Source organism: Dermacentor albipictus, chromosome 3 (assembly GCF_038994185.2).
Source record: "Dermacentor albipictus isolate Rhodes 1998 colony chromosome 3, USDA_Dalb.pri_finalv2, whole genome shotgun sequence".
Classification (NCBI taxonomy): Eukaryota; Metazoa; Arthropoda; class Arachnida; order Ixodida; family Ixodidae; genus Dermacentor; species Dermacentor albipictus.
In genome coordinates, this window is record NC_091823.1 from 88,327,703 (window position 1) to 88,340,793 (window position 13,091).

General features: G+C 47.1%; 1 protein-coding gene across 6 annotated transcripts in view; it reads left to right on the forward strand.

The window, feature by feature from the left end:
- The window catches only part of LOC139057453 (dopamine receptor 1-like), a 556,142-nt gene that overhangs the window by 474,477 nt on the left and 68,574 nt on the right, over positions 1-13,091 (forward strand). Inside the window, exon 4 of one of the 6 annotated variants that reach the window (XM_070535761.1) lies at positions 2,690-2,757. The exons of the other annotated variants lie outside the window; for them this stretch is intronic. The gene's annotated coding sequence lies outside the window, so the exon portion shown is untranslated. The remainder of the gene's footprint in view (positions 1-2,689; positions 2,758-13,091) is intronic. 6 annotated transcript variants of the gene reach the window in all.

A 13,091-nucleotide genomic window follows, 5' to 3' on the forward strand; every position in this document is an offset into this window, starting at 1 on the left:
GCCAGTCTGACACTCTCCCGAGCCGAGTTCAACTACGCTACTTCAGAAGAAGAATGCGTCGCAGTCATGTGGGCAACGACAAAATTGCGTCCTTACCTCTACGGCCGTCCCTTCAAAGTGGAGACTGATCACTACTCGCTGTGCTGGCTTGCAAATCTGAGAGATCCGTCTGGCCGCCTTGCTCGGTGGAGTTTGCGCTTGCAGGAGTTTGACGTCACGAATGTGTACAGGTCCGGGCACAAACACGAAGACGCCGGCGCGCTTTCCCGCGCACCAGTGGGATATACCTTGCTCTTAGCTATGAAGATGACGATGGTTCCTTCAGGACCGTTTCTGATTCTGACTTCACGTCAAGACAGCGAGCAGACAACGAATTAAGGCCTGTTATCGACTACATGGAATGCCGAAAATCTCCAATTTCTCGCCACATCACTTGCGAGTTACCCACTTTCTCTCTCAGAACGGGCATCCTGTGCAAGAAAAATGCCCGTGGCAGCGACAAAGCCTTTCTCCTCGCTGTAGGCACAGCGAGGAGAAAGGCTTTGTCGCTGACATGCGTGATGACACATGCGTGATGACATCCTCTTTGCGTGCCACGACGAACTCATGTCAGGGCACTTGGGCTGTTCGCAGACTCTCGCCTGAGTACACCAGCAGTACTATACTTAGCGTACACCGTTATGTGAAAGTCTGCCGCGAGTGTCAGTGCCTCAAGACACCAACTATGAAACATGCGGGCGTACTCCAACCAGTTTCACCACCTGGGACACCATTCGACCACGTGGGAGTGGACCTTGTAGGATCGTTCCCTTTGTCGTCCACTGTAAACAAATGGATTATCGTTGCAACGAATTACCTGACTCGTTATGCCGAGGCCAAAGCACTGTCCCGCGGCATGGCTTCCGATGCCGCGAAGTTCTTCGTTCACCACATCGTCCTGCGGTATGGCGCCCCGTCATGTGTGATCACTGACAAAGGGGGCGTGCTTTGCAGCACAAACAATGGAGGACATTTTCAGACTGAGTTGCACGAGTTATCGAAAGACAACAGCCTACCATCCACGAACGAATGGTCTGAGGTAGAGGTTAAACAAAACTATAGCAGACATTCTGTAAATATAAGTGGACGTGCAGCACAAAACTTGGAATGGGATTCTCCCATACATCAAGTTTGCCTACAATACGGCAATACAAGAAACTACGCGATTTTCGCCTTTCTGTATTGTTCAGGAATGTGCAAACCATGCTTGACGCTGTGGTTCCGTGCGACAAAAACGAGGAACTTACTCTAGACGCCAAGCAATACACCCAGTACGCCGAAGATGCTCGCCAACTGGCTCGCGTAAACATCCGTTACCAACAAGATGCCGATGCACGATGTTACAACCTCCAACCGCGTCCAGCCACGGGACACTATTGTTGTCACACTCCTTTGACTTGCGTCTGGCTCTCTTATTCTGATATAGTGCGTTCTTCCTACATATTGATGCGCAGTTTCTAGTGTCAACCGGTGCTAAATGTGTGTTGTCAGAGAGGGACTTTTTAAACTCTTATGCAATACTTTCAGATAATTATTTCGCGTCAACCTATGTTGTGCCCACACCAATGATGTTGCGCTCTCTCTCTCTCTCTTTCTCTCTCTCTCTCTCACTCTCTCTCTCTCTCTCTCTGTATTCGTTTATCTTCTATCCTCCCCTTCATTTCCCCTACAGCAGGGTAGCAAACCGAATATTACGCAATTATTAACTCGCTTTGCATTTCCCTTTATTCCTTTCTTTCTCCACATTTCTCTATAGAGTTCCTTCGCCACCGTCATTTCACAGAAATCAAACTCAGTTCGCCACTGCGCTTTTTTTCTCTTCATCGCAGACGCCGTATATTAGAAGCACATTGTATCGGAAAATATAAACACATAGCGATCATTGCTTTATGTAATTGGACATGTTCCACTTTTTCGGCTACGTTGACTTGCTGCTTCCGGAAGAAGGCACCAACTGTATAAACATGAGCCCTTTCACCCGAAATGGCATGCTAATTTTAACACCGATGGAATCGGCTTCTCTTCTAGTCGCCGTGACTTGAATTATTCTCCACCGGAGAAGGCGAGTGACAAAGGAGGATCTAACGAAAGCCGGGTAGGATAACTCGCCTCGACTCGGCATCACTGCGAGCCGGCAACGCCATGCGCCTTCTCTAAATTGCCTCTGCGTCGCTTCAGTGAGTGAAAAAAAAAAAACGCAACAAAACAGCTGTAACGGCATACCCAGCCTTAATTAAAGCCTTCTCGCGAAATCTACGTTACATTTACGGACAAGCGTCAACTTTTCTGTAGGCTACGCGATGCCGCCTCCGTCGACTTTCTCTCGTATGCCCGCTTAGCCATTAGAGAGGGAAGAAGTCTCGGTACCAGTTTCCGGCATTAATTAGAAGCTTCCGGCAAAGTTCTCTTAATCTTCTTTCTTGCTCCAAAAACTGCTAACTTATTTGCAATTGTTGATCTTTTTGTTCTGCGAAGGCTGCTATTTATTTATTTATTTATTTATTTATTTATTTATTTATTTATTTATTTATTTATTTATTTATTTACTTGCGCTACAAGATTCTGCACATGAAATCTTTTTCGTACATTATATAGAAATGGTGCATAATCAATGTTTTCGCGAGCACCGTTCATCCCTCCCCTCTTCCAGGGTTCTGACGCACAGTTGAATTCCTGCAGCCCAGGTGACGCGCTGCCTGGCATTTGTGACTGAATAGGGTATGTAAGAAATTCCGCAAGTACGCTCCCCCATAAACTTTGACCCACATCAAGTCTGACCCACGCATGACGGCGGACACCGCCCTGGAAGTAGAAATAATTTAGGTGGTGTAGCGAACGGGCTGGCTTATGAACAATAAATTACCTGAGACTCTAAGCAGAGGGATGTGCTAAATATATCGGCGAGCCACACTTGAAGCCGTTTGATTACTTGCACTCGTGTACTTTGGCACGCACCGATGCGAGCCACTCGAGTGGCTCACGTTTGGGCACTACTTTCAATCAGAGCAAGGGCACCACAAATAGCTCTCGAAGTACAAGACCGAGAAATTCCTAGCTTACATCTACGTATGTGGACCAAGACACAACTCAAGGAAGCGAGCCTCCGACTTCCAATTTGTCCAAAGTAGGCCGTCGAAGGAGAAAACGCCCTGCAGTCATGGCGTTTCTCGCTTCGTTCCAAACGACCTTTTTTTTTCTTTCTCTCGCGTGAATTCTTTACTCGTAAAAAATAAACCTGAAGGTAGCCAACGGTGCGTTATTTATATTCCCGCATGACGGCGCAACGTATTGCATTGGCCACGACCGTTCTAAACATCGTTGCCACTAAAGCGCGCATATAACAAACAATCCGCTGACTCACGCAGCAACTCTGCTGTGCTTTCTCTCTCTCTCTCTCTATATATATATATATATATATATATATATATATATATATATATATATATATATATATATATATATATATATATATATATACACGAAACAAACTGTTAGAAGTGCGGAGAATGCTCGCAGCAAACACGGAACGAATGAAACTGCGCAGTAGGACTTTGCTTGGTATTGCCACATCCTTCTTGCTTATCCGGACTTTCACAGAAAATTTATCCCTCGGCCGGAATGTGCAATGCGTGTGATCCTGAGTCAGAGTGAGTGAGTGAGCGAGTGAGCGAGTGGGTGGGTGGGTGGGTGGGTGGGTGGGTGGGTGAGTGAGAGTGAGTGAGTGAGTGAGTGAGTGAGTGAGTGAGTGAGTGAGTGAGTGAGTGAGTGAGTGAGTGAGTGAGTGAGTGAGTGAGTGAGTGAGTGAGTGAGTGAGTGAGTGAGTGAGTGAGTGAGTGAGTGAGTGAGTGAGTGAGTGAGTGAGTGAGTGAGTGAGTGAGTGAGGCGCGAATCCCTCATACCTTTTCTTCCGAACACCAGGTACTCTTTGCTCAGTTTGTTATTTGTAGCTTAGTGCTTTATTGGTTTATTCTTGAACAACGCTGACTGTTCCTGACCAGTTCGTTGTTTTTACCTGTGAAGTATAAGAAGATTAGTCACTTGAACGGCCGACTATCCCACAATCTTAGGGCTGCAAATTGGGCTAGTGAGGCAGCTCTCGCGTCGTGCACTTCTTTCTTGGTCCCTTGTCTTAGCGCTACGTTTTGTTTGTAACCGACATCTTAGCCAGTCTTACGAAGGAATTTGCGTCATTCTATTTGTGTGTGTGCGGTTAACCCTACAACAACAGTAGCAAAACGGTCTTCGTCCGAGGGTCGGACACAACCCAGGACAACTACGCGATGATTACTGTTTTGCATTACTTCAATTTGCTGCTGGCAGAAGATATAACGCATGCATGCAGCTGCGGAATGACGGCACCCGAAAACTTTCACTTTAGCAGTAGCCGGGCCTCCACCTCTAACTTGTAGACTCGGACATCACACCACCTTGCGCTTTATCTGAACGGAGAAAGCGAGTCTGGGGGAGTCGAATGTAGTGGAGGTGGCCATTAGCCGTCTCAAATAAAAAGAAAAAAAAGTCGAGGTGCTTTTATTTTGCTGAGCGCGTACATGTGCATAGAGAACTCCGCGAAAGAGAAGAAAGAATCGTCGATGTTAATTACCGCTCCGCCCCTTGTTCCATCTCACCCACCCCAGTACTTTGGTCCGAAAAGAAAAATTCTGAAGGTGCTTATTAGCGTATAAGACGTCGCTCAGAAACGGCCTTTGGCCGTCGCTCAAGCACTAACTTACTAAGGCGCGTCGCGGAGGACTTAATTGCTGCTGACAGCACGCGTCGGTATACGCACATTTTTTTTTTTTTTTCGGCCGAAGCCACAACGCTTTCTCGCCGACGGGCATCTACAACTGTAGTAACGTTCCGCACGCTCGCAGAGTTTCCGACAAAGTCATTGCTCTGTCTCACTCGTTTTCTCGCTTACTTCCTAAGCCGGCTCTGTTCAAGCGGGTAAGTACTTGTTTGCTCTGCATATCCTTGCCTTTGTCTGTTGTTCTGGCCTGTCACGAGAAATTGAGTGACCCGTCACGCCGTGTGAAGGTGTTGGCGTGCAGGCAGGCTGTGCGGAGTCAAAGAATCCACCCTGATGGAAAGGGCCGCTGCGAGGTGGCAATTACGCTCCTGTAAAAAAGAAATAAAAGTGAGGAAAAAAAACAATGATGTTATCCAAAAAAGCGTATAGTTGGCTGCCGTGCGCTGGGGTGTAAGGGAACGGGCGAATGAAAGAGAGAGAGCTCAACAAGGCTTAAGCGCTTAAACGGGCTTAAGGCATTAGACGCTTTACACCGCGTTGCATCGGGCTTTGCGCACCGCTAATCATACTGCGTCAGTTGTGCTTTCTCTTGGCGTCATGCGCATCGCACGATGACTGCAGCTACACCGGTGAAACTGGCAAATTCTCGACACGACTGAAAGAGTACAAGGCAGTTGTCGACAAAAACCATCACGTGCCCAACTCACTCGTGGAGCATGTACCGAGCTGCAGTCATGTTGTCGACTGGAAGAAAGAGTCAGCTATCACCAATGAGATGAACATGACAAAAAAGATATTTCGGGAATTATCACTTACACAGACGACACCTAACCATACGAGCTGGACGGATAGCGCCATAACTCCGAGTTTATTCCCGGTACCCGCCGTGGTTGCTCAGTGGCTATGGTGTTGGGCTGCTGAGCATGAGGTCGCACTGTTTCCCGCCACACAGTGTATGTAGCAAACCTGTCTGCTATCGGCTGGACCTCCCGAACTTTCTTGCGTATTATTTCCCTATTAATAGCGCCTTCCTCGTACACGTGGCGCAGTGGGCCTAAAGGATTATTGATCAAGAGTGAAGACTTACTCATTAAAATATATACTCGTCTTGTACGTCGAAGATAGTCTAAAATGAAAGATTGATTTTTTTTTCTTTTGTTTTGCCTCACGAGCAGATTTCAGCTTGCCTCAGCTGTGTGCCCGGATTCGCTGCTTCTTGTCAGATAATTTGTGACATGGTTACCGCGGACGCCAGTGGCCGATGAATATCTACGTGGCCACACCGTGATAACTATTGCCAATTTTCAAATCACTACATGCGGTTGTTTCTTGTGTAAGTATTTGTTGTGGAAGGCGTCAGTAGCAAAACAGTCACACCGCCCCCTGCCTTGCCAGATTGTGTCTCTCATATCTCTGAACATATTTTTTGACGATCAGTTCTTTTTCTTATGATTTCTTTTTGTGCTTGTAAGTCTTTGGTGCCCTGGAAATAAAATGCCGAGGGAGGTCAGGCTAAAGTGCAGTAAAAATGGTCCCTTACAGTTCGCAGGAAAACGTCACGTCTTTCTAATATTATTATTAACCGTATTTAAAGAGATGTCGATGCCTGCTAGACGGCGCTGGCTACTCGTTTGCGCTTAATTCATCGATGTCCTCCAAAGAAAATGTCAAACAATGAATACAGAAAATACTATAGTAGCAACAGGTCGAAAGTTCACGTACACACAAATAAATGTCACTGAACAAATTGAAATGAATTCTTTCATTGGGAGGCTGGTTTGCTACAACTGTGGTAGCACACCCCAGAGACAATGCAAGAGACGCTCAGGCGGGAGAATCGCCAGCCTCGATTGCCAGGCTAAACCCGCCCGTTGCTACAACACACCATCAACACCACCACATGCCCGAGAGTATAAACTAAGTCTTGACCGAGCACGATTAAGCGAACTCGGATGAACTGGACGCAAGCAACAAACGTTTAATACCTGATTGCACAAGCCATCAAACCTTAAGTCATCAGGCGCGGATTATAGGGCTTGTAGGCTTTGTACATTAAGAATCATTCTTTATTTGCACCCTGAGAGGTTTGAGATAAAGAGAGAAAGAATGCGCGAAAAGGCGGCTGTACAACGAGAAATTTCACTTTTACTACTGGTGTACTAGTAGGTAACGCGCAACTACTTCATACGAGACAGATTCTTCGCGTATAAGCACTGTCATATTACAGTCCGAGTTGCACCACGGTCGCCGCCTACTTTCTCCAACCAGTAGCCGTGGTTTTACGGTGTATGAGATCTTTCACTTTATGTAGTGCACATCAGTCAACAAGGAGAGATCACCCCAAGTGAGTTGCGAAGTATTCACAAGAGAAATTGTCAAAAAAAAGAAAAAAAAAACACGACTATATCTGTCAACAACAATGTCTGCAAAGATTTGAGCGCCGCTGTTTCTTGGCTATTTCTTTCATCGGAGAAAAAGATCTGTTCCGAATTTAGGAATTAATTTTTACATGAATAACTTCTAATACCTTCTCATCAGAGAACGGTGCCAATTAAAGGGACACTAACTGCAAATACTAAGTCGACGTGGACTGTTCAAATACCATTAAAGAAACCTCACAATGCTTGTTTCGTGCCAAAAATAAGAAATACTTAGTTTACGAGAAAATTTCATCTGAAGGATTCGTATATCTTTGTAGCAATTCAAATCTCCCGCCACTCAACCATGGGAGTGGTGGCGTTGCATATGCCATCACCACCTTTTGCTGCCGTCGGTGAGCAAAGCGGCGCCCGACAGACGACGGTACTGAGCCAAGACAGAGTGGCGGACTCGTCGCTGCAGCTGCTCTTTGGTCAAGTGGCGTAGACCGTTCGGGTATACCGCGACATCACATGGAAGTTGAATTCTCTGCTACTTGCAGTTTGTGCGAGTTTCACGAGCCAGCAAACTTAGCGCAGGGGAGGTATTCTGTAGGAGTCCACCTAGTGGGCTGTCCACTTCAGCCGGTGCTGATTGGCTGGGGCCGCTCGTCTCCTCCTTACTCGTACAGCTGCATCCAATCAGCAGCGGCCGATATGGACAGTCCACTAAGTGGATGCTTACAGAATACCCCCCATGCACTACGCGATAACTATTGAAACGCGAAAGCGTGGGCGGCTCGGAATCGGAACGAAAACGAAATCTTTTGACCGCCCGCGTCGTTGTCAGGGTTACTTCAGTGAGTTCTTTTTTCTAAAGGTGAAATAGAACTAGACAAGTAGCATTTTATGTCGTCTTATAATGCAATACAAGGATGTTTTGTGCAACGAGTGGTTAAGTACTATAGTGACAGAATTTAACTGAGGAATACTTTTGTCATCGGGCAAGTACTTAAATCCCCCGAAGAGTCTCTAATCATATCCTGCATTTACCTCTATTTCTCTATCATTAAGGCTCTGTTCGCGATAATATTGACGCCTTAGACATTCTCGAGGACTATTCTATCACTTTAGCATGACTTAATAATTTCCTTTAGTGTTCCTTTAAGGAGGAAACGTAGCTTGGTTGAGTTCGTTGAAGAAGAAGAATAGCTTCCATCGGCACCCGAGCGCTTGAGTCACTCTTAAGGGCAGCAGGCGCTAATTCCAATACTACAGACTAAAAAGTTGGCATCTTTTGCCTTTACCCACAATGCTGAACATTAACGCAAGCGTAATCTCTGGCTACTAAAAGCACGAGCTGCGCAAGTGGCAAGCACGTGGGCTTAATTCTGGCGTAAATACAGTTCGAGTGCACCAACCTCTTCCTCAATTATGCTGCATGGATCGAAACGACAAAATTAAATAAAACAAGAAGCTTGTTCACAAGCTTGTTTTATATTATTTTGTCGTTTCAATCGACGCACTTCACTCCTTAAAGTCGCTCTGCTAAGGCTAAGGAAGCTCTAGAAAGGACAGTAAGATATCATACAATTATCTACGACATCATTTTCCGAGGATTATTTCGCAGATTATCCCCTTTACGATGCATAAGCCGAACACTGTTGCCGAGTTAAACTATGTATCCGGTCCCCACGGGCTTTGCTCGTTTCTTTTTTATTACTATTATATTTTTTTCTGCTAATGAGCTCAGAATTCCTAAGAGCCCGGGGGCTTTTCTGGTCTTCGCTGCTAATCGTATACACTTTTAAAGCAGCGTCTTTCGGGAGCGCTTCATTTGTTCCTCCATAACGACGACGGATCTCTGCTTTTCTTTAATTTTCTCTCTTTTTGACGGATGAAATGCACTGCTCAGCGTCGAATTTCGCCGCGATCGACATATACGAGAACTTGTGCAATATCGATCATGCGTGTGTTGATGTTTGTAATCGTACGTTCCTCCCTCTTTCGTCGAGGTCGTTGACCGAACATCGCAGTGGAATGGGCGGAGCGGATTAAAAGTCGACTCCGCTAGAGCCGAGTAACATGAGTGAGCCGAAGATGTTCATTGTTTTCGTGCCGTGTGGGGTAGGAGAATGTTTGCCACGTAAAATGTACGGTGAAGTTCGTGTACTAAAAATCCGCCGTTAACTTCTGTAGCTTCCTCGGAAGTGCTACGAACAATAGGGATTCCTACTTTCGCACGTGTTCGCTTTTGCCACTGTCAGGCACGGTTTTTGTCACGTGACCAACACACCATTGCACGATGGACTTACTATTAACATACAGCATGCGGCGCGCACACGGTTCGCTCCGACGCGAACCATCAGGTTCTGCTAGTGCATCTATGTACGCGACGTCCGGTTGGAGTGCCGACCTTATAACAGAGTTATAAATATTCAATCTTAGATTATTTATCTTCTTTTATATGTGTAACAGCTCTTGCCATCGCCGGGGTAAGGGTGTTAGTCTTACACATGTGGATAGGCCGTAAGTACGGGGGGGGGAGAGAGAGAGAGAAAGCAAGGACAGGAAAGGTAGGGAGGTCAACCAGAAGAGTATCCGGTTTGCTACTCTACACTGGGGGTGGGGGAAAGGGGAATAGAAAGAAGAAGAAAGAGAGAGAGTAAGCATTGAGTACGTGTGGGAGGGACACTATGCACAGGGACACTATAAACGGTCTCTTAAACCGGTATACCTCAAGTATTGCAGTAATGCACGATTCGCTTTTCGTGCCAGTGACGGGTGTGGCCACGGTCCGAGTATCTTTGACTCGGTGAAAGGTCGTAAGTCTAGTCGGTGTAAAGTTTCCTGCAGAGAGAGGCGTTGTACATCGTAGTGGGGGCAAGTACGGCTTCGTCGATTACGGGGCAAGCCCGTAAGTACGGGCTTCGTCGATTGTAGAGCAACCTGAACAAACGAAGCAGGCTTTCCCTTATAAAGGCTCTTATTGTGGAGAAGCCAGCTCAAAAACAAATACTTCAGAGCGAGTTCAAAAAAATTGTGGGTGGCCCGGGGGCCATCCGCAGAAGGTGATTATTTTTCAATAAATTCCATATATTTCTCTCTATTCACGTATAGACAAAATAGTGGCTAGCCGGGCTTGTTGGTACGAACATATACTTCGGCGAACAGCGCAAATAACGGGATGCAGAAAAGGGGCACACGATACAGGCGCGTATCACGTAATCAGGAGCTCCGTACCGTAGCACCAAGGCCCAGATTGTTCTCGGAATCTAAGGCCTTAAAGGGGCCCTGAACCACATTTCATCGAAGTGGAGGGAGGTATTTGAAGTGAAAATGGGCCATTTCAGAAATACATTGTCGCAAAAAGTACTTCAATGCCGCTGGCCTCCGCTGGGCTCCATTTCCTTCTTCAATGCCTTGCACCGCGAAGGCTACGGCTCAATAGGGTGTGCCCACAACTATATGTCACCGTGGCGCGCAGTTTAAATTTCGTTTTGGATGTTAACGTAGACGCCACGACTTCCACCTTTGGTGCCTACGACGCGCTAAACATGAGCCAAACGCGGTTGTCCTCAGCGAGCCGCAGTGCGCTTAGCCAGTGGACCCCTGGCGGCACCCTGCGGCGACCGTGGTATCTACGTCATGTAGCCGACCGCAGCTTGATGTCGGCTATCGGCGAATAGAAGCCGTCTAAGGAAATGACGAAATAGTGCGTCCGATAACAAAATAGTGCGTCTAGAATAGAGTGAGGACAGAGCCTTCTGGGGAAAAGAGAGCGTTTGAGAGAAAGGTGACTTCGCGATCCGCTTGCGGGCTCCACGCACAGCGTACGACAGCAAAACTTGGCTGAGATGTTCACTGCAGCGTGTGCTACCCGTGGAGTACGCTATTTCATCAAGACCGAGGGGTGGTTCAAGGCCACTTTAAGCCTATTCTTTCGCCTCCTGAGGACTTGCAGACTTTGTTATTAAAGACCTTGGGTGTTCGCGTACTGCATCGTGTGGGCCCACATCTGATTCTATTTTTTTTTTTCCGGTGATGATTTCATTACGGGTCTCCTTATATCTTTAATTCCCGGTAACACTTGCCGAGTACAGGGTAGCACACCGGTTTTACATTGGCCAACCTTCTTTCTCCTTCGTTCTCTTTTTCCCAATCCCCGTATATACCATATACTGGGCCGTTATAATTTAAGGATTCCGTTTGCTCGATTCTATTCCTCTCCTGCCATCTGTCGTTCATGGCTGACCAATCTCAGGGATAACGTGGGAAGACCACTGAAGAATCGCAAAATCGAATAGCTTTGAAATTTAGCGGAAATTCAAAAGAACTCACTGAATAGAATTGGAATAGAACCGTTACATTATTCAGGCCCTGCAATATTGTTTGATGCGTATTAAAACAGCTGATTTCTTCCCGACTTTCCGCCCACTTACCTTTTTTTAATACCCGTCTGAAAATTGCACTGTTTACATGCATAAATGCATTGAAAACGAGATACGCAAGAGGCAACGACCGTAGAAAAGACGGCGTACACAAAAAGCATACTGGATAATGCTCCTCTTTTCTGCAACGCATCGTTATAATCTCAGCCATGATTTTCCACTGCTATTCACGATGTGAATCTGGAGCATTCAGTAGAGAATGTTTAGGGTCATAAAGCATCAAGCGCTATTCATCATCAGAACAGTCATCGTCGTTATCATCATCATTACAATGTTACCAAGTTTTAGTATTCTGAACAGGCAAACTTAACGCTGTCGATAGTCGCCGCGTTAGCAACACGTTATCTTCGGGTCGCTAAGGTAAACATTCAATGCTGCGATCGGCGGTGCTCGCATGTCGTTGTGGCACTGATACTCTCTTCGCTGGTTGAACAATGGCCCTGGCGCTACATGCTGAGTGGTACACATCGGCAAATCATTTACATTTGAAATCCAATCTGTTGGCACGCGAAAAAAAAATTGCCGACGATTACGGTACTTCCTAAAGTGAAATTTGAGCGCAGCTCTTCAGCTGTTTCGGTTTTTCGATATATTGAGGCAAAGAATTCGAGAAAGACGTGTATGTAAAGTTACAGACAACTTTTTCTTCTTCACACATATTCCTTGTTCAACAAACACTCCACTCCCAGTTCTTGATTGTCATAAAGGAAGTTTTGTGGTCGGAGAAATAGATGGACATATGCTCGACTTGCTGCACCAGTGCCTGGCTCGGCATAGCGTACTTCTAGATTCTGGTGGCGACAGCGCTGGGCCTCTGCTCAGGCAGCTCGTCTGTGAGCTTCAACAATCCGTCTCGTGCGGAACATTTCGCACAAGCCGCCACGAACTTGCGCCGCTTGGCGCAATGGCCTCGTTTATCGGGAGGTAGCGGGAGGCAGTGCGTAGGCGCAAAGGGAACGTTTCGCGGTGAAGAGATGGCAGCGACTGACTGGCGGCGCTGACGCTGCTAGCGAGTCAACTGGATGGAGGTGGCTCTGCGTTTCGGCTTGGGAAGAGCGCACCGTGATCCGCTGATACCGAGCCAGCGCTTCGGCAAAACGGCTGTAATCTGACACCATGCCATCCGCGCGCTTTCGCGCAGTCGCCGCCGCAGGTGAGAAGGGAGGAAGAGGGGTACACGCAATGACGAACGGCGGCGGCTATGCGTATCGGTTTGGGCAGCAGCACATCATCGAGATCAGCCATCACAGAGCCGGCGCTCTGATTGCCGCCACACAGAGGTGGCATTGCAGGAGGAGCGAAGAGAGCAAGGCTCGCGCCGTGCACGAGAGATGGCGCCAGGAGCGCGCAGCTAGAGCAGCGCGCTGGCCCCGGCTACGGAATAGGTTACGGCGAGGCACGACGGCAACGCGAATAGCAGGAACGGCCGCCAAAGAGCTGTGCTCTAAAAATTTGTTCAACCATTTATGTACGACGAAATGCAATGCTGGATAA